This window comes from Xyrauchen texanus, chromosome 1, assembly GCF_025860055.1.
Source record: "Xyrauchen texanus isolate HMW12.3.18 chromosome 1, RBS_HiC_50CHRs, whole genome shotgun sequence".
In the NCBI taxonomy this organism is placed as follows: domain Eukaryota; kingdom Metazoa; phylum Chordata; class Actinopteri; order Cypriniformes; family Catostomidae; genus Xyrauchen; species Xyrauchen texanus.
In genome coordinates, this window is record NC_068276.1 from 4952973 (window position 1) to 4974736 (window position 21764).

Below are 21764 nucleotides of genomic sequence, written 5' to 3' on the forward strand. Positions count from 1 at the left end.
ATACAGGTATAAAAGGGAGGCCGGAATGTGGATCAATTCAGGTTTTTGCATTGAGGAGCAGAGATAAGTTCCCAGCCATTACAGCAGTGTAGTTCAGCCTGTGGCGTACCGGGTGGGGCTTCGCAGCGGGATGGAGCAGGTAATAATGTGTCGGGATGCAGAAGCATGTCCCAAGGCTTGGGTGCTGAGAAAGACTCAAAGCACTTACCTTGCTCCGCACACCCGGCAGGGGGTCCTGTAGGGACGTGATGACTGTGTCCTGGGAGACAGGACTGTAAGACTTTGGTGCCAGCGTGCAGTGAGAACGGCACAGCTAGATGACCCAGGAAGTGAGGAAATCGCTCTTTTATTTACAATGTGGGTAGCGCAGCCCGAAGTGGGTGCGGCAACGAAGAATAAGGTAAACAAGGGTTTTCCTCCCGGCCCTTCACTGGGGGACGGAGTGGTCTTGGTACCAGCTCTGGAGCGAACATATGACTGCCCGGGTCTTCCGTCTCAGGGGCACCTAGGAGCTTCACGGGTCCTAGAGGGGGTCCTGAAGACAGGGGCGTACACCGCCTGTGTGGCACTTGACACTGGGGCTGAGAGCTGGGCCCGTTTGAAGTGGAGCTGCCTGGTTTAGTCACAGGGGGTGCCCTCGGCGGGCAGACGGGGCGCTGGCTGCGTTGAGGGGGCGGCGCGGCATGATGTGAGATATAGCTTCCGTCTGCCTCTTCACCGCCGGAAATTGCTGGGTGAAGTCGTCGACGGTGTTGCCGAAAAGGCCGAACTGGGAGACGGGGGCATTGAGAAAGCGTACCTTGTCAAAGTCGCGCATCTCAACTAAATCAGCCACAAATGGCGTTCCTGGACCACGAGGGTGGCCATCACCCACCCGAGTGCTGGTGCTGTGACCCTCGTAGCTCTGAGAGTGAGGCTGGAGGCAGGGTGCAGTTCCTGCAGCTTATCGGGATCGGGACAGGTGCAGATCTTTAAGTGCCTTGGTGTGGTGAACTTGCAGGAGAGCCATGGCATGCAGGGCGGAGGCTGCCTGTCCAGTGGCGCTGTAGGCTTTGGAGGGGAACACCTGGCCCACCTGAGGGACCTCCGTGAATCCGTGGACCGCCCCACCATCCAGGGAACTGAGAGCGGAGAAGGGAGGAGACCGGTTCCGGGCAGTAAAAGGTGCCCTCCACAAACAATCTGGAGGCCAAACATACCTGATAATGGTGGGGGGATTGAAAACTGTGCAGTGCTTTGGATCATGAAAGATAAAAGGCAACTGGGATGATTGGACCTGTGATGGTAAATATGTTTACTTTTCACTCATTAATTAACACATTAACAAAGAAAATGTCAGTGTTCCCCTCTTCTGTCACTCACTCGACGCAGTGTCAATGTAGTGACACTAGGGGTTGCTCTTGGGAGCTCCAAACACCACGAATCTTTGAGAAAAGGCCAATGAGAATTGCCGAGTGGAATTTGCATGCCTCTCCCACGGACATACGGGTATAAAAGGAGCTGGAATGCACACTCTCATTCAGAGTTTTTTTTCAGAGCAGAACGGAGCGGTTGTGTATCAGGGAGCTGAATGCTACTGCTGTCCCATTCACCTCGAAGAAGCGTATGCTTTTGGATACATGGCGCATTCCAGCAGCTTTCTCTCCTTCTGCATGCCTAGTGCATGAGGCCGAAGTAGAGCTAACCGCTATGCTTGTCCGGGCCACTGCGAGTATCGGGTTGAACTGGAACCCTCCATCCACCCCTGAGCCCTTGCGGCTAGATGACTGGTTCCTGGGTTCAGGGTGCTGCTTATGGCCACGCCCCCAAACCTTCATTCTCAGGGACAGGGCACCATCTGATAAACACAATCACTCAGGCAGCTGTATTCCCATAAGTGCCGTGTGTTCGTTAAGTGGTGTTCTTCCCATTGCGAAGACACCCAGAGTTGCACAGTTGGGTCAATGCTTTCCTTCCTGCAGGAGAAGCTGGAGGGGCGGCCGTCCCCCTCCGCCCTGAAGGTGTACATAGCTGCTATAGCAGCGCACTTCAACACAGTTGAAGGTAAGTCCTTTGGTAAGCACGACCTGATCATCGGGTTCCTGAGAGGTGCCAGGAGGCTGAACCATCCTAGGCCATGCCTCTTTCCCTCATGAGACCTCTTAAAATGTGCACTTTTACCCCCAGACTAGTTCACGATGTTGAATACAGAAGTGGCGCTTATTTATAACGTCATGCGAGTTCACTCATTTTAAACAGCAGAGCCCTGGATAGAAGTAAACATAAAAAACTGACTCTAGATTAGTGGTTGTGGATAATATCTTCCGACATTGCTTGCTGCATTCATGCGCAGAGAAAAAAGCAATAAATTATTGTACATTAGAAAAGATTTCTTAAGGGAGTTTAATTCATTCATTAAATCTTTATTATTTGTTTTGGGAACATTAAACATGATATCATCTAATATATACAGTATTGGACAAAATCTCATTTTATGCATGAAGGATATTTTTATGGTTAAACTCTGCTGTACATATAAAGAGCGAATGCGCAAGACATGATCGTTTGATGCATATAAAGTCCAGATTCACTTTATGCTGCTTTAAAAATATAAAAGAAAAACAAAGGGGGCACATATCATCTACTAATATATAAATTATTATATAAATAATCACAGTCCTTTAGACTGCATACAATTCATACATATAAAATTGTAGGGAATATTAATCAAGTAACAATACTGAAAAAGAGAAACATTCACTGCTCTTTTCTGGATAATTAATACACCCTTTAAATCTGAACACAAATTTAGCATGAGAAATTGCTCATTTTAATTTACAGACCCAAATGCATTAAATTAGTATGTATGAAATCTACAGTATAATCGTTCCATGGAGACAACTGAAGAACAATTATGAATTTCACTTTTACATGTAATATTTTTCCTGATACAGTCCATGTTTTCATTATTGCCATAAACGACTCAAACAAACTTTAAAGTTGAAAAGACTGTAGTTTTCTGTCGGATGTGTCACAAGTGTGAACTTTCACGTATATATGTTCGTTTCTGCACCACAACACATATGTTTGATCACTTGTAGATGCATGTTTGGTGACTTCTTTGAAGTAGTGATGGGTCATTCATGAACGATTCATTCATTTTGAACTAATCTTTTATGTGTCTCAAAAGAACGGAGTAGTCTCAGAGAGAGATTTGTTCATTTTGTGTTGGCCATGCATGCGCATTGCACAACCTCCATTCTTTTGTTATGTGAAAACCGCATAGGCGCTGTACAGGAAACAGAAATGATTAGTTCACCTTTCAACTCTTTTGGTCCGAGTCCTTTGTTCTTTTATCACATAACAGACGTATATGCTATGCATTGCTCGAATACGGCTGTCGCGTGACAAAAGAACGAATGACTCTGACAAGAAGATTCAATCCAGAGGTGAAATAATCTCATTATTTGTCCTTGGCTGCATTATATTTTTTTCTTTATTGGAACTATAATCAAAGTTTGTGTTAGTAGAGGTGTTAAGGGGATTTGGCTATTGAAAATTTTTACATTTTAGATTAATTTTGCTCAAATGAACGAAATGACTTGAATAAAGATTCTTTCATTTTGCTGAACGAGACTCAAAGTTCCAAGTCAGTAAAATGATCAAATGTTTTCAACACTAGTGTAAAGTAAATGAAGGTATGTAGAAATAAAAAGAAATGAAAACTTAATTTGAAGATGTTCAGTGACATATGTGCTAAAAGAGAAATATTGAACTGATTTCTAATGATAATGAAGGTCTGGTAGACACGATTATCTAACAGCTGTTGTGATCCATTACAAAATAAACAGTGAGATTTTATATACTAAAACACAACAATACAATCACATCAGTTCAGATGTGTATGTTAGTAAGCGTTTGATAATTTAATAAATGTCTGACTATAGTCTATATTTCACCCAGAGGGGCACCTCAGCCCATGTGGGCAAAGGGGCCGTTGCTCATGCCAATGTAGCCACCCCCTGTGTACATGCTTGTAAACAAGTATACTACAGAGACATTTCATGTCGGAGCGGGATTTGAGCAAACTTTTTCTACCGGTGAGTGGTATTTGAGCGGAGTGTTCTTTTGGGTCGTGAGCGGTTGAGTGGAGCACACTCACATGGAGCGGGTTATTGAGTGGAGTGTCACACCTCTCCGCTTTGCTCAGATCCTCTGGTACAGGTTTCATGTAGACCTAAAAATGACCATGACTATTTTGACTATCAAATGAGAGTCCCTGACTTACTGTCATTTCTGCTACTGTTTATTATTCTGATTCTGTAATGGAGCCAAGAATGAACAAAACATACAGTATACACTAACTCTTATTAAATGTGATTGTCAAGTTGTGACTTATTTCTTGTGCAATTCCCCACTTGAAAAGGACAGTCCCTCCACATGAAGATCCTAACTGGATTCCACTCAATAAACAGCCATGGGATCAGTTTGCTTATCTTTTATTAACCATCCTTTGGTGCGCAGTAAACAGGTGAAAAACCTCAAAAGCGAGATGACAAATATAAGTTATTATCTAAGTTGACAGCCAAATTAAATAAACAAATCTAGTCACATTAAACCACATTACAGCCATTATAAGTTACAAGGTTTCCACTTTTTAAACAAATGTTATCCAAATAAATACCCATCATTTTGAATCAAATGATCAGAATCAGAAAATTTTTAGCCAAATTCACATTTTAGCCAAATGCAATACAAAATATTTTTAGTAGTAAAAAATTCAATTTACTTTCTAATCATTAGTTTTAAGCCGTATTTTCCTAGTAAAGAATTATTATAAGGTATCATTGTAGCCACACAACTAGATATGCTATTCCAAACAAATCAGTTTTTTCAAAATATATATATATATATATATATATATCTCTTATCTTTTAACCAAGTATCTGGGGCCAAATACCTTTTTCCCACTTGGTTTATTAAGATTTCTACAATGTTTAAATTACTTTTAACCATTTCAAACACATTCTTTGTCAAACAATGAATTTGGCATTCTTACTTTTCCTTTATACCCCACTTGTTTGATAAAACCAAGCAACATTTGAAGTAACAAATACCACTGCAAAAAGACCTATCAAAGTCAACAAAAGTTAAGAGTCTGTGTTCCCAGAGCATCATTAGCACTGCACTGCTTAAGTCCATCTAGCCAAACCATGGCCAATATGGCGCTTACCGGCTGTCCTTCACAGTTTTGTGGAGGGCTTGGTTTTGCACAATCACTTTGATAACAAAGATAAAGTTTCCTTGATTTTGTGGTGCTATCAATGCTCTTTCCACTGCGGTTTAAAGACAACAACAGAGCCAGGTACTAGCACGCCTAGATTGCCTGGAAGATTTGCTCCACCTGGTTCACCACTGATTGAAGGGGAGGAGGAGCTCCCAGGCAGTTCGTCAGCACAGTGATATCCTGACAGGGATTTGTTTATTACACAAATGTACACACACACACACACACATACCTTTTCACAGTTTTTGATTTTCATTTAGACATTGTTTAGTTTGTTTAGTAAGAGTTTTCCACATGAGGACTGTCACCACAATGTGTTTGATTTCAGATTTTACTGTCCTTGTGGGGACATTTTAAAGCAGAAAAACAAAAATATACAGGACTCTTTTTTTGTTTATTTGCTTGATCCTTTTGTTTACTGATTTTTCTGATGAATATGTATATCTATAGACCAAATGTTTTGAATTCTGTAACCAGTAGTAACACAACACTCACATTCAAAAACTCTGCTGTCTTTATTTACATACACACGCCTGAGCTATAGACTCTCTTACACTAAAGGTCAATGTCACCATCAGAAGAGAAATCTGTTGGCACTTGTTGGGAGGAGCTGAAGATGCAGATTATCAGTATGAACTGATGGGGGGGTTGGGGTGAATCCTTTTAGCGTTTTTCTGTTTTTGATTTCTCTCATAGTTGATTTGTTGACTGTTTTATGTCCAGACAAACTGGTTTTGGTTAAACCGAATCTGAGTTGGAAAGAAGCTCTGAGATACTGCAATAACTCATTTGGATCTTGTGTCAGTTCAGATTCAGCATTGGGTGATGAATGTGGTTAAAAATGCCTCAACTGCTGAAGTGTGGTTGGGTTTACACCACTATTGTGCCATGAACATGTGGATCTGGTTGAGCAGTGTCGGTTGTGTGTTATCAGAACTGCGCTGCTAGTCACGGGACAGGAGTGGAAGACTGCAGTGATGCTGTGAGAGTTGGAGCAATTCTGTCTGGAGGAGATCAGCGCTGGATCAGCCTTCCTCAAACTCAACTTCAATCTGCACCAACTATGAAGGTACTAGAGTGACATTCAAATTATCATTTGAATGTAATTTTGCCACTGTAGCATTTAAATAATCATTTTGAAAAATCCAGCTGTTCTACTTCCTGATTCGTAAAGATTTATGTATCAATGTTTTGGGTATTTTGTATCTTGATCAATCCATATTTAGACACCCATGTATTTTAGAATTTTTTTTATTTAAATTGATTTTAGAGTTTAGAGTTTAGAAAACAAATATGTAAAACAGACATACAGACGTATCTACTTTGATCTACTTCCTCGTGGATTGTGCTCATAATCCCAAAGGGGAATTCACGGATGAAGCTTCTTTGCCATAGAGATGTTCACAACTGTTGTAAAGCCATCTTTCAAAAAGTTCAACAATACATTTTAAATGCACTTATTTTTTCCAGTTTCATTTGAACTTTTAGTTAAAATAAATAAAAAATAAAGTTCAAAGTTTGAAATCAAGGTATCTTGCTTTATTGTATAAGCTTAACCCTAACCATGTTTACCGAAAAGTACTACCACCTAGCATCCAAAGAGTGGTAATACCAGTGTTCCTCGTTTTCCAGCAGGTTTTTTTTCCCGACCAAAGTATCGAAAAAATTATAATTTAGGAACTGGTATCAAGATATCGGTATCGGTATTGTTATCGAAAATTTTGGAATGATACCCACCCCTACCTACTGGACACTGCAACGATAAGGCTGGGTCTAAGGCTGGGTCTGATAAGGGGAGAGGGACAGGCCGAAGGGGAGGGCATTGTACTGATACGCCTGGTTGTCGAACGCGAACCGAAGGAAGGGTTTGTGTTGATGTAAGATAGAGACGTGGAAGTACGCGTCCTTCAGGTCTACCGCTGCGAATCAATCCTGATGCCGGGTGCATGTTAAAATGTGTTTTTGCGTGAGCATCTTGAATGGGAGTTTGTGCAAGGCCCGGTTGAGAACTCGCAAGTCCAGGATCGTTCGCAAGCCGCCGCCTTTTTTGGGAATGATGAAGTAAGGGCTGTAGAAACCCTTCTTTATCTCAGATGGAGGGACGGGCTATATCGCATCTTTGAGTAAAAGAGTCACCATCTCTGCACGTAGGGTGCTGGCATTTTTGCTGTGCACCGTGGTGAAGAGGATACAGCTGAAGGGAGGCGGGGGCCTGGTGATCTGAATTGCATGGTCGAGTCAGTTTGTCCTGACCAACTAGTGCAACGGATTTTGAAGTGAGAGCCACACGTCCAAGCTCTGTGCGAGGGGCACTAAGGGGACGATCGATTTTGATGTACCCAGCGGGACTTCGCAGCGGGGTGGAGCAGGTAGTGTTATGTCGGGAGGCAGAAGCGTGTTAGCGACTGAGGAGGAGGTCCTGTGTAGGCGTCCTCTGGACTTGTCGGAACTGGCCGGCCGGGAAACAGCAGTCGTGGGTCCGGAGGCAAGGGGTCCGTGTCTGGGGAGCCGGGACTGCCGGTATTTGGAGGTTGCCGTATACATATATATATATATAATAAAAATACAAGCTTCAATAAGAATAACAAGAGACGCAAATTGCGCAGATTGAGTAGTAAGCAGTTAAAAACTAAGCATTAATATACAGATTCATTGTTCACCAAATAATGATAGATTTATTAAGGTATTACAAAGACAATAACATTGTGGAGAGTGTTCTCCACAATGATTGCTGTTTTGCCTTTAGCTCTGCCCCAACATCTGACCTGAGACTGCTTGCCTGAACTACTGTGATATATGGCTCTGCAACTCTGCAGATGGATACTATTGAAAAAGAAGAGCTTACACTTCATTGATAACATTGTGGGGGCCCTATGAGTGGGTGCCAATCCTATTTTGTCTCACAAATGTCCCTGCCACTTTTCAGTGATAAATGGAGGGATGCCTACATGAAGAGATGATTTCTGCATCCCCTACCTGGATGATGTGCTGGTTTTCATTAGGGATTTTGACAAGCACACTGAAGATATCAGAAGAGTACTTCAATGCCAGAAACTATGCGATATCAAGCTGAGGCCCAAGAAATGTGTTTTTCAAGCGGGAAGTCTGTTATGTTGGTTGTGACATCTCTGAACAGGGGTACAACTTGAACCCCAAAGTAATTGATGCTGTACTGGTACTAAAGCATAAAACACCCACCACTGTCCGGGAAGTAAGAAAACTCATGGGTTTATTTATTTATTGCAGGTCGTACATTGCTGAATTCACACACATTTTAAAGCCTCTATGTGAACTGTTGACAAAACCCCAAATGGAAAGGAAGAACAAGTCAAAGAATAAAGAAAGCCCTTCCTCACAACCACTTCTATCACAACCAGTCAAGTGGATAGAAATATATCAAACCCACCCTGTCAAACCCAACCATTGTGGCATATCCAGACTTTGAGAGGCCATTTGTACTACAAGTAGATGCCTCGGAACAAGGATTAGGGGTGGAATTGTACCAACGGATGGAAGGTCAGCTCCGAGTAGTAGGCTATGGGTCACAAACACTGACTCCTGCAGAGAAGAACTTAATTTGCACTCTGTAAAGCTGGAGTTCCTGGCACTTAAATGGGCCATCACAGAGCACTTCCGTGACTTCCTGTTCCATGCTCCACACTTCAGGGTCTACAGTGATAACAACCTGCTGACATATGCCATGAAATCTATAAACCTCAATGCCACAGGTCAACATTGGGTAGAGGAATTGGCTGATTATGTCTTTACTCTCAAATAGAGACCTGGAACAGGTCCATAAAAGATTTCGACAGAGAATGTTCCCAGGTGTGCAAACCAAAAGTTCTAAAGTAAATTGGAGGTGCTCTGAAAGCCCAACAAAAAGGGATGCTTGACTTTTTCTCTATCACCTGCAACATATATGCCTTACTGTATGTGTTACCTGAAGAGCTGAATGATACATCAGAGATGAACATTCCTGAACCTAGCTAGTTGTCCTTTTAAAGCTTCAAAGAGATGATCTGCTAATACTTATATGATTACATGGGACATTTGGGAGCTGAGAATGAGAGAGGATTGAGCATTGTCACGAAAGTGTGTCGATGTTTAAGACAAAAAGAGCCCAACAGAACAACAAGAACTCCAATCCAAACAATTTCAATCGACTACATGCACCTGGAGAAAAGCAAAGGGGGAGTAGAATACATCCTCGAGATTACAGACTATTTCACTTAGTTCATGCAGGCATATACAACCAGAAATAAATCTGGGATGACAGCAGGAATATATATAGGAAAATATTTGCAGATTTCATACTGCGCTTTGGAATCCCATCAAAAACCCACCAAGACAAAGGAAAGGAGTTTGAGAATAACCACTTCCAAAAGTTGCAGAGCTACTGTGGGATAAGGGATTCTTGAACAACCCCTTATTATCCCCAAGCCAACCCTACAGAACATTGTTAGGGATGTTGAGGACAATGGAGTCAAAAAAGTCAAATCAGGTGGATCATCTCAAAAGAGTTGTCCAACTTTTAATTTTATTTATTTATTTATTGTGAGTTTGTGTGGTTTTCTAGTTGTACAATTATTTTGTCATCATCAAAATTGTATGCTGTGTTTTTATTGCTTGTTTCTATCATGGGATGCTGATGTCCCGACCAACTTCTAAACCAGCAAGACTTCCTTCCAACTACCTATACTAAAAATATTATAATGGTTGATCAGCCTAACAAACTATGTTTTGCTGTTGAAAAAAGTAATGGTATACTGGTCCACCAGCTAGACCAGCACTAAGCAACATAAACCAGGATAGACCACCATGGAAATTCATGAGTGTAAGAAGGGAACTGTAGAGTAGTCTTATTAAAGAGTCTTCACAGGACTTGTTTTCCATTTAATGGCAGTGAAAAAGTTTTCTGGTCTGTCAAGCTTGAAAAGGAAAAATTATATAATGCAATATATTCCTAATCTTTATGAAATTTAAGTCATTGTTCACTTCCAAAGCAAACCAAAACATTAATAAAGTGCTTACATCAAATGAGGTCTCTACGTTTATAACATGAAAACGCCTCGGTTACTTACCTGATGGAGGGAACGAGACTCATTGTGTCAATGAGTTGACACTAGGGGTCGCTCCTGCAGAGCCCAGACATCTCTGATTTTGAGAAAAGGCCAATGAGAATTGGCGTGTGGAATTTGCATGCCACTCCCCCAGACATACGGGTATAAAAGGAGTGCCGCTGCAAATACACATCAGGTATCGCACTGAGGAACCGTGCCAAAGACCCAGCGCTTTCAGCGGTTGGTTCAGTTCCCTCTATCAGGGAACGGAGGTTACGTCAGTAACCGAGACGTTCCCTGTCTGTCACTCACTCGACGTTGTGTCGATGAGTTGACACTAGGGGTCCCCATAGAAAACGCCTGATGTGGCAAAAACAATAATTAAACAAATATGCATCAAGATAAGAGACATCGGGATCCAAATGATATTATAAAAGATAGTTTATTCTTTTAAAAGAGGTTTGTTCACAAAAATACCGCGACAGCTACCTCGCAATAGGAACAAGACCTAACTCACACAGAAAACACATGGCCTATTTATACCCCCGTCCTCAAAGTCCCTTCTTCCGTAATTTTCCACTCATCCCACTAAAACCAGTTTTAGCTGGTTTTAGAAATACCAGTGGCTCTTCTAAGCCCCCCCGGGTTTTACTGTCCATCTGTGAGGTCATCAAAAGGCCATATAAACACTATCTTGTCCTGAAGACAGTGGCCCTTTGTTGAGCTTCACTGAGTTTCACACCCGTGAAACTCAACAAAAGGCTTTATTTATGGCTAAATAATCCCTCTGTCTTTCCCGTACTCATATTGAGGAGATCAAAAGGCTTTTTTCCCTTGACCATCTGTTTTACTGTGTGTGTGTGTGTCTCTGTGCCTGCCAGGTGAAAAAGAAAATACTTAGAGGAGAGAAATTGAATTGAAAGAAAATCCACATAATGCCTTAAAGAAAGTAAAATATAAATTTTCCACAACACGCCACAAGAGCTGAACCGAGTTACACAGTCTGGCAGTGTGAGACAGGCAGACCTCTGTGTGCCTCATAGCCAGCGCAGAAAGGTGTCGCATAACTACCCCCAACACACTGGCAGGCATGAAGCGGCTAACTGCTAACTGCTCAGAAGTATAAGGACTGGCTGGCCCAGCCGGGGCCTTCTCTCTATTATTCTCCCCTGTAAAAGGAACGAAATCGTTCGGCTGGGGGCCAAATATATGGTCCAAGCTGGGGGATGTCCCTTCAAAGAGGAGGACACCGCGTAGACCACACCCGGCCCCGAGGTATGTGGAATACACACACGGTCTTACCGGTTAGAAGTGGAAGCACATCATGCGGAGCGGCATCGTGGTAGATCCTACCCAAGGGGTGAGGAGTTACTACAACCACGGCGACCCAGGGCAGAGGGCCCTCTGTCCAAGGAAGACACGGTTTACCGGTAGGGAAACCATTTTGCGGGATATACATCACACAGGGTTGCTGAAGGGGACAACCAGCACATGTGGAGCACTTACCTCAGTACGGGGGCCTATTGACGCTCATAACGGGGCGGTAGCGAGCCTCTCTGAAGACTCGACGGCCCCTAGGCTAGGGAGGAAGAACGTCCAGGGTTCACACTTCCTGCGAACACAACTGGGGAAAGAGCGCACGTCTTCGCCTCAAGGGCGGGGACAGGCGCTATGCCCAATGATACACCCGGCCAGCTGACCCGAACTTACCTGTTTGTGTCACCTGATAACACACGGGACAAAACTGTCTCAACCCTGAGGTTATAGAACCTCTCAAAGGTGTTAGGTGTTGCCCAAACCACGGCTCTACATATGTCTGCTAGAGAGGCACCACAGGACAATGGCCACGAAGCCGCAACACCCCTGGTAGAATGGGCTTGTAGGCCAGCAGGGGGCGGCACGTGCTGGGCGTAGTATGCCATTGTGATGGCATCGATGACCCAGTGGTTGATCCTCTGTTTGGAGACAGCACTTCCCTTCCGCTGTCCGCCGAAGCAAACAAAGAGCTGCTCGGAGCTTCTAAAGCTCTGCGTGCGGTCCAAGTAGATGCGAAGAGCACACACTCCTGGGGCAGTGCTTGGAGGCTCACCACTTGATCCCTAAAAGGGGTCATGGCAACCTTGGGCACGTAGCCCGGTCGGGGTCTCAGGATGACGTGAGAGTAAGCCGGACCGAACTCTAGGCACAGTTCGCTATCAGAGAACGCCTGCAGGTCCACAACACTCTTGATGAAGGATGGTCTTCAGAGAGAGCGCCTTTAGCTCTGCTGACTCAAGGGGCTCGAAGGGAGCTCCCCGAAGGACATGAAGGACCACGGAGAGGTCCCACGAGGGAACGAGGCGTGGCCTGGGGGGGTTTAATCTCCTCGCGCATCTCAGGAACCTGATGACCAAATCATGCTTCCCTAAATACTTACCTTCCACTGCATCGTGATGTGCTGATATAGAGGCTACATATACCGTCAATATGGAGGGGGACAGCCGGCCCTCCAACTTTTCCTGCAGAAAGGAAAGCAAATCCAACTGCGCATCTCTGGGGGTCTTCACCATGGGAAGAACACCACTGAACGAACAGACGCCACTTCAGGCCGTAAAGGCACCTTGTTGAGGGGGCTCTCGCCTGTGTGATCATGTCTACCATCGTGGGTGGTAGGCCACCTAAGTCTACCACGTCCCGTCCAAGGGCCAGACATGGAGACATGGAGATTCCAGAGGTCTGGTCGCGGGTGCCAGATGGTGCCCTGTCCCTGTTGCGAGGAGCATGAGGTCCGAGAACCAAATCTGGGAGGGCCAATAAGGGGCCACATAGAGGACCTGCTCCCCATCCTCCATGACTTTGCACAACGTCTGTGCAAGTATGCTCACTGGGGGAAACGCATACTTGCGAAGCCCCGGGGGCCAGCTGTGTGCAAAGGCATCTGTGCCGAGGGGGGCCTCGGTCAGAGAATACCATAGTGGGCAATGGGAGGATTCCGGGAAGTGAACAGGTCTACCTGTGCTTGGCCGAATAGACTCCAGATCAGCTGAACAACCTGGGGGTGGAGCCTCCACTCTCCCCTGGATGTAACCTGTCGCGACAGCGCTTCTGCTGTGCTGTTGAGGTAGCCTGGGATGTGAGAGACTCGCACTGTATTGCTCAAGAAAACATTTGGGTCCTTTTTTAAGCCTTCAAGTGAGGCACTATCCACAGCGATCATGAAAATGGGCCCCACGTGTAAAATTTGTAAAACATTAAACAGACACTTCAACTAGTTTCTTTCTTTTTAAGAGAATGCACTAAAAATAAGCACATTGTAGGCCAACATGGGTAGTTGACAAATAATATAATAATACGTTTTTATGTTAAAATGTACATGAATATTGGTCACCATTAAGTTTTTCACCATTTTTAATCACGTATTTTTATTTTACGTATGAGCATTAAGCAGTACACTAAATAGTCCTGATGTGTGACAAATTAATTATTAAAGCATAAATAAACCAAGTAGAGTAGTTAGAAATATGAGGTCATAAAAAATGCATGTATGATATTTTTACTAGAATTAGAGGAGTGATGATTAAAACATTGTTAGATGGACATTTATCTGCATTTCTGTTGAGCTTGAGCACTTTTGAAGGTTTGAATCTGTGGATAATAATAAGATGTTGGGTAATCGGGATCCCTGCAATGCACCGTGACATGAATGAATAATTCCCTCTTCGAACTGTTGCCCTCTGGCCGGCGCTACAAAGCACAAGAATATTTTTTACCCTCAGGCCATTTTCCTCATAAACAATTAAACTGCCTCAGGACTCCCCCATAGTGCAATAATGTAAATGCATATCTCATATACATATGTAAATTCACATATTTAATTGTGTACACAATAACTGTACATACCCCTACCTTGCACATACATTACCAATTGCACATGTACATACACCATTCTGTTATATGTCCTATTATGTGTCTATTTATACTCCTACCTTGTTTTATATTCTGTCTCATTGTAATGTTCTGTGTGCACTTGTTTCTCCTATCACCAAACGAATCTCTTGCGTACATGAGAAGCTCATTCTGATACTGAATTATGCAAATTAATATGTTAATGTTTGCTGCTTTATTTATGATGTTGCTGTTTTATTTGTTGTCACAGCTCATATTTGAATCACTACCTTGTTTTTGGTTGTGACCGTCATTGTGGTTACCCGTTCTTTATTCAAATTCACTAGAAGTATTGTTTACTTGCGCCTGAAGAACTGTGACGGTTTCTGCATATCTTGTGGGTACAGATTCCATGTAGGCCTGAACATGACGTGACTATTTTGTCTATCAAATGAGAGTCCCTGACTAACTGTAATGTTCATAATTCTGAAAGTGTAATGAATTAAGAAAAGCACTTAAACACAACACAAATAATTGTTATTTGTTTAACTTAAAGGTAATATATCCTGGCTGGGATTCGTTTATAACACCTGCACGCACACACACAAACACACTCACGCACACACACTCACTCACTGACACACACACACACACTCACACATGTTGTGTTTCCATGTTTTATGGGGACTTTCCATAGACATAATGGTTTTTATACTGTACAAACTTTATATTCTATCCCCTAAACCTAACCCTACCCCTAAACCTAACCCTCACAGAAAACTTTCTGCATTTTTAGATTTTCAAAAAACATAATTTAGTATGATTTATAAGCTGTTTTCCTCATGGGGACCGACAAAATGTCCCCACAAGGTCAAAAATTTACCGAGAAACTCTCATGATCTTTCATTAAACCAGTAAGACCTGTTATAATGTCACTGTCTTATTCATTATTTTCTGTTATCATTTTAGGGTTTTCATGTTCTCATTTGATTGCTAAAACCTGTTCATTAATCTTGAATTCATCTCTGAACTTCATACTTTCATATCTGAGATTTTAATGGTCTGTATCTCCTCAGAAATGGAGCAAAAGCATTCATCACTTTTATTCTCTCAGGTGAGTGAGTGTGTATTATTTGTTCTTTGGATTTACTAACATCAGTCTCATCGCTGTGAATTATTTGTGTTTGTCTTTATATTTTCCTCTTCTCAGCTGTCTTCAGTTCATCTTCATGTGTTGCACGTCAGTATCACTTTGTGAATCAGAATTTGAGCTGGACTGAAGCTCAGAGATACTGCAGAGAGAATTACACAGATCTGGCCACCATCAACAACAAGAATGACATAGAAGATCTGCTGAAGAGTGTGAATGATGATCAGATTCAACATGTCTGGATTGGACTGCAGAAGACAGACAGTTATAAATGGAAGTGGTCTCTGGGTGACCCTGCGTTCTACACAGGAAATAATTCACAGTATCGTAACTGGGTACCGGGACAACCGAATCATGATGGTGACTGTAGTAACATGAATCCTGGACAATGGAATGATCATCCTTGTGATAAGAGTTTACCTTTCATATGTTACAATGGTGAGTGCAGCAGTCTGTGGTGGGAATTATGTGCTGTACACAATCTCGTCATCTTTTAAATAATTTGCTTTTAAAAACATTTGATTGAACAGTGAGAAACAGTGTGATTTATTTACTTCATTATTTGTTCAATGTTAAAATGCTTTCTCCTATCCCAGTTTAATATGCAGTCAAATATACATAAGACATTCACAGGTTGATTTATGTCACTTTCAACATTGCTCTGTTTGAGCTGCTCGGCCAATCTGATGCAGCGTCATTGATTCAACCAGTGTTGTGAGTTTGGGGTGGGACGATCTGTTTATTTGACCAATGACAAAGAGAGGGTGTATTCAGAAAGCTTTTTGTAAAACATTTTTGCAACTGCATGTTGTGACATAATGGTGCAGAAATCACATAATTTGTCTCTTAATTACTGTAAATCAAAAGCAAGATTTGTTTATTTATTCTCTTATAAAGACAGCAGTAAAGGATTCATCCCTGTACTTCAGACAATGACGTGGAGAGCTGCTCAGAATTACTGCAGAGAGAATCACACAGATCTGGTCAGTGTGAGGAACCAGAATGAGAATCAACAGATTGAGAAGATCAGGAATGATACAAACACAACATCTGGAGTCTGGATCGGTCTGTTCAGAGACTCATGGGAGTGGTCAGATCAGAGTAACTCCTAATTCAGAAACTGGAGGCCAAACAAACCTGATAATTCTGGGGGGAATGAAAACTGTGCATTGGTTTGGGTCAAGTCAGACCGTGGACAATGGGGTGACTTGAGCTGTGATAGTAAATCTCAGTTTGTCTGTCATGAAGGTGAGTAGATCTTCTCACACCCAAAACAATATTCTGGTGTAAACCTGATGAAGTCCTTCCTCCTTAAATATAATCCTTTAAAGTGTTTCTGTTTTTGATCTCTTCATGTTTTGGTCTGTTTTCTTTTTTTTTGTCCAGATAAACTGGTTTTGATTCAACAGAATCTGAGCTGGAATGAAGCTCTGAGATACTGCAGAGAGAATCATGTGGATCTGGTGTCAGTTCAGTCTGAACAGATTCAGCGTCGGGTGATGAATGTGGCAAGAAAAGCCTCCACTGCTGAAGTGTGGTTGGGTCTACGTCACTCCTGCACTATGGGCATCTGGTTTTGGGTGAATGGAGAGATCTTGTGTTATCAGAACTGGACTGCAGGTAACGGGACAGGAGTGGAAGACTGCAGGGATGGACTGAGAGTTGGAGCAGTTCAGTCTGGAGGAGACCAGCGCTTATTACAGGGACAATTCCCACCTGGAGTTAAGTGCCTTGCTTAAGGACACAATGGTGGTGGCCGTGGGGTTAGAACCAGCGACCTTCAGATTAAAAGCCCTGTGCTTTAGCCACTACACCAAATCAAATTGTTTGTGTCTAAACATTTCATTTGAATAATTTGTTTGACATTTCCTGTTTTTTTGTTTTGCATGAAGATTAAATCAAGCTGTATTTCATCATCTCTACCTCCATCAGTGGAGCTACTTTCATGTTTTATTATTATTTGTTCAGTAATTGATCTTGTTTTTCTGTGTGTTCATTACTCTTTTGTTGGTTTGGGGAGGACTTATACTTGTCTTTGTAATGTTGCAGTCATATTTGAATAATGAAGTCTTGAAATAATGATGAAGTCAAACACAGCAGATCTGCTACTCGTCTCATAAAGACTTGATGAAGACAATTTTCTCCTAATGTTCTGCTCAATATTTTTATATGTAATATCTTTTATTTTTCATTACAGTTTTTGCTGTTTTGTGTTTGAAATGTGTGGAAATAAATATCCTGAATAACACAGAGATTGTCAGTTGATTTCAATGTATGATTTCATATATCGGCTCCCAAAAAGCATTTGGACACTGAATTCACACTTAAAGGGATAGTTTACCCAAACATGACAATTTTCTCATCATTTATTCCCCCTCGTGATATTCAAGGTGTGAATGACTTTCTTCAGCAGAACCCTTTTGATGAAAAATAAAAAAATATCTCAGCTCAGTAGGTCCTTAAAATGATGATCTGACATTTGAAGCTCTCATGTTCCCGTTGTCTGGTGTCTGAATTTGTTTATTGTATACATTCTCTATCGAGTCTCTTGTTTTTGGTCATGTCAAGTTTCGTAATGTCAAGTCTTTTATTTTCGTATCCTTCCTTATTTTAAATAAACTGCGATTGGGTTCAATCTTAAACGGTGTTGGTTGATATAGACAGCAGGACGGTGGCCATGGAAGTCGGAATCCGCTAAGGAGTGTGTAACAACTCACCTGCCGAATCAACTAGCCCTGAAAATGGATGGCGCTGGAGCGTCGGGCCCATACCCGGCCGTCACTGGCACGAGAGCCGACACGGAGCTAAGCCGCGACGAGTAGGAGGCGGTTCCTGCGGCGTCCGATGAGCTCTCGCTGGCCCTTGAAAATCCGGGGGAGAAGGTGTAAATCTCACGCCGGGCCGTACCCATATCCGCAGCAGGTCTCCAAGGTGAACAGCCTATGGCGTGTTGGAACAATGTAGGTCATTCTGAGGTCACTCAGCCCCCTGCATGCTCCAAATTCACCCCAAATAAACTTGTTTTTTTGTGCTTCATTTGTGCTGGTTTTTGCTTCGTTTGTGCTGGTTTGTGCTGGTAAAGGTTTTGTTTGTGCTGCTTCGGATTTTTAGATATTAAAAGAATTTTTATAGGTCATTCTGAGGTCACTCAGCCCCCCCCCCCCATGCTCCAAATTCACCCCAAATAGTCTTGTTTGTTTGTGCTTTGTTTGTGCTGGTTTGTGCCGGTAAAAGTTTTGTTCGTGCTGCTTCGGATTTTTAGATATTCTTTTAATATTTATAGGTCATTCTGAGGTCACTCAGCCGCCTGCATGCTCCAAATTCACCCCAAATAGTCTCGTTTGTTTGTGCTTCATTTGTGCTGGTTTGTGCCAGTAAACATTTCGTTTGTGCTGCTTCGGATTTTTAAATATTAGACATTGAATTATAGGCGATGACGTCACCAGCCCCCCAACATGCTCCAAATTCACCCCAAATAGTCTCGTTTGTTTGTGCTTCATTTGTGCTGGTTTGTGCCGGTAAAAGTTTTGTTCGTGCTGCTTCGGATTTTTAGATATTCTTTTAATATTTATAGGTCATTCTGAGGTCACTCAGCCGCCTGCATGCTCCAAATTCACCCCAAATAGTCTCGTTTGTTTGTGCTTCATTTGTGCTGGTTTGTGCCAGTAAACATTTCGTTTGTGCTGCTTCGGATTTTTAAATATTAGACATTGAATTATAGGCGATGACGTCACCAGCCCCCCAACATGCTCCAAATTCACCCCAAATAGTCTCGTTTGTTTGTGCTTCATTTGTGCTGGTTTGTGCCGGTAAACATTTCGTTTGTGCTGCTTCGGATTTTTTAATATTAGACATTGAATTATAGGCGATGACGTCACCAGCCCCCCAACATGCTCCAAATTCACCCAAAATTGTTTGTTTGTTTGTGCTTCGTTTGTGCTGGTTTGTGCCGGTAAAAGTTTTGTTTGTGCTGCTTTGGATTTTTAAATATTAGACATTGAATTAAAGGTGATGATGACAGTAAGAAGGTAAAATCCAAATGGCAACCCAAATCACATAAATAGACGCATTCACTTAACTGTTACCTATCCACTGTTCGTTTTCAACTTGTAACGGACACAGAGGATCACAGGATGTGAGGAATGTAACACAAACTCCAAGGTAAGTGTTTTAACTTGTTACTGTATGCAGTTATGTGAATAATGCAGATAATAGTAATATTAACATTGTCATAAATATAGGCACCATAATCTGTTTGCTGTAGCTCTGTGTTGATGCATACATAGGGTGTGTGTGTGTGTGTGTGTGTGTGTGTGTGTGTGTGTGTGTGTGTGCGGTACAGTTCAAAAGTTTGGAAGCATTACGATTTTTTTATGTTTTTGAAAGAAGTCTCTTAATCTCACCAAGGCTGTATTTATTTGATAATAAAAATAATAAAAACAGTAAAAAAAAAATACACATTAAAATAGCTGTTTTCTGTTTTAATATAATTTAAAATGTAATTTTATTTCTGTGATGTCAAATCTGCATTTTCAGCATCATTACTCCAGTCTTCAATGGTTTGTTTTTCATTTCGTTTTTCTTTTTGTTTTGTCTTTCCTATTTGTAGTCTATATATGCTCTATTTTATACTATGTGTTGGAATGACAATATATATATACTGTATATATCATTTTATATAAAGCAGCACAACTGTTTTCAACTGATAATAATAATGAATTTTTCTTGAGCAGCATATTAGAATGGTTTCTGAAGGATCGTGTGACACTGAAGACTGAAGTAATGATGCTGAAAATTCAGCTTTGATTGCAGGAATAAATGACAGTTTACTATATATTCAGATAGAAAACAACAAGTTTTACATTGGAATAATATTTCACACTATTACTGTTTTACTGAATTTTTGATCAAATAAATGCAGCCTTGGTGAGCAGAAGAGACTTCTTTCAGAAACATAAAAAAATCTTAATGTTTTCAAACTTTTGATTAGTACTAATGTATATTATATATTTGTGTATATGTGTGTATATGTGAAAACTCGTGACTCAATGAATTAAGAAGCCAAAATGATTTTACTTTTCAAATGTAATTACTGTGTAGTATCGAACATCCATTAACACAAATAATGTACCACACAGAATAATAGACTTGAGAAGCCTGACTTCCAGAAAAGCAGATACTACTTCTCCAAACAGGAGTAGGAAAACAAGGGTGTGTGGCATATAACAAAAATACTTGTATTTGTGAAATTACATTTAAACAATGCAATCAGTCTTTTGTGTATAATACAGAATGTGGGCATATTTTGTGTTTTTCTGACTCTCCTGTCACTCCACTTCTTAGGTCGTCATACATCTCCCAGACACATGGAGACCTCCTGCAGTAGGCCGCATAATGTCCAAGAGCATCCTGACAACATTGGCTATCTGCACACGCAAGTTACCAGACATCGCACGCTTGGAACAGCCAGTGTACAGGGAGTCATCAGTGTTTTTAAATAAACACGTGAGCACTGTTGGGCTGTTCATTTCAGGCGCTCTGTCACATTTTCTGTGAATGTGGCCACGACACTCCTTAGAGTTGCCTCTGATTTCTATGTATTTCTCTGTGGCTGATGGATAGACCTTGGCTCTTTTAAAGGCAAATGTGCAGGGGCATTTCACCATTATTCTTGAAGTTAACAAATACTATTGTAATGGCAGTGTTAAAACTTTGTACTTACTTTGGCTAGAAATTAAATTTAGTAACTACTTTTGTAGTTTGATTTATATGGATTTATCTCTACTAACTCTACACTAATTTCCACAAGAGCATCTTGAACAGATCATCTGTCACTTCAGTGTAGCAGATGATACTCCATGTAAATAAATAAAAAGTTTAATCAGGAAACACCAGTGAATGAAGTAAAGATAATTGTTTATTGAACAAATTACATGATTAGTTTTGACAGAAATTCTTTGGCAATTCGACTCTAAAAGTGTGTTCACATCGAGGAGATTTGCGCTTTTGTTCTCGTGCCCAGAGCTGAGCGAAAGTGAGTGACAGAAAAAGAGTCCGAAAGACACCAGATGAATATTGAACTGCTGCTGTCTGAATACCAATACGTTTTTAATAAACACCATAGTGACTACAAAAACATTGATAAGTAGTTGTTGTTGTATTAAAACATCATCCATCATCAAACATTTTGGCAAGAGATTGAAATGACAAACCCGAAATAAAATGACTACACAAAACAAGATAGACCTATTTTAGAAATATATAATATAGTAGCCTAATATATATAGTCCAGCCACTTAGATTGTGCATCAGATATACATGGCTGCTGCATCCGAAGGTAGTCTTGCTAGAGACAATTGAGCTGAGACGGGCCACTTCTTTCAAATAAAGTGAGGATTGGAAATCCCAACAAAGGAGCTCTTGC

The 21764-nt window shown here is 41.6% G+C and overlaps 1 protein-coding gene and 1 pseudogene across 3 annotated transcripts in view; both read left to right on the top strand.

The window, feature by feature from the left end:
- LOC127646650 (C-type mannose receptor 2-like) overlaps positions 1-21764 on the top strand; it is a 365416-nt gene that overhangs the window by 13294 nt on the left and 330358 nt on the right. The window lies entirely within an intron of this gene.
- Positions 838-20726, top strand: LOC127617218 (C-type mannose receptor 2-like; annotated as a pseudogene).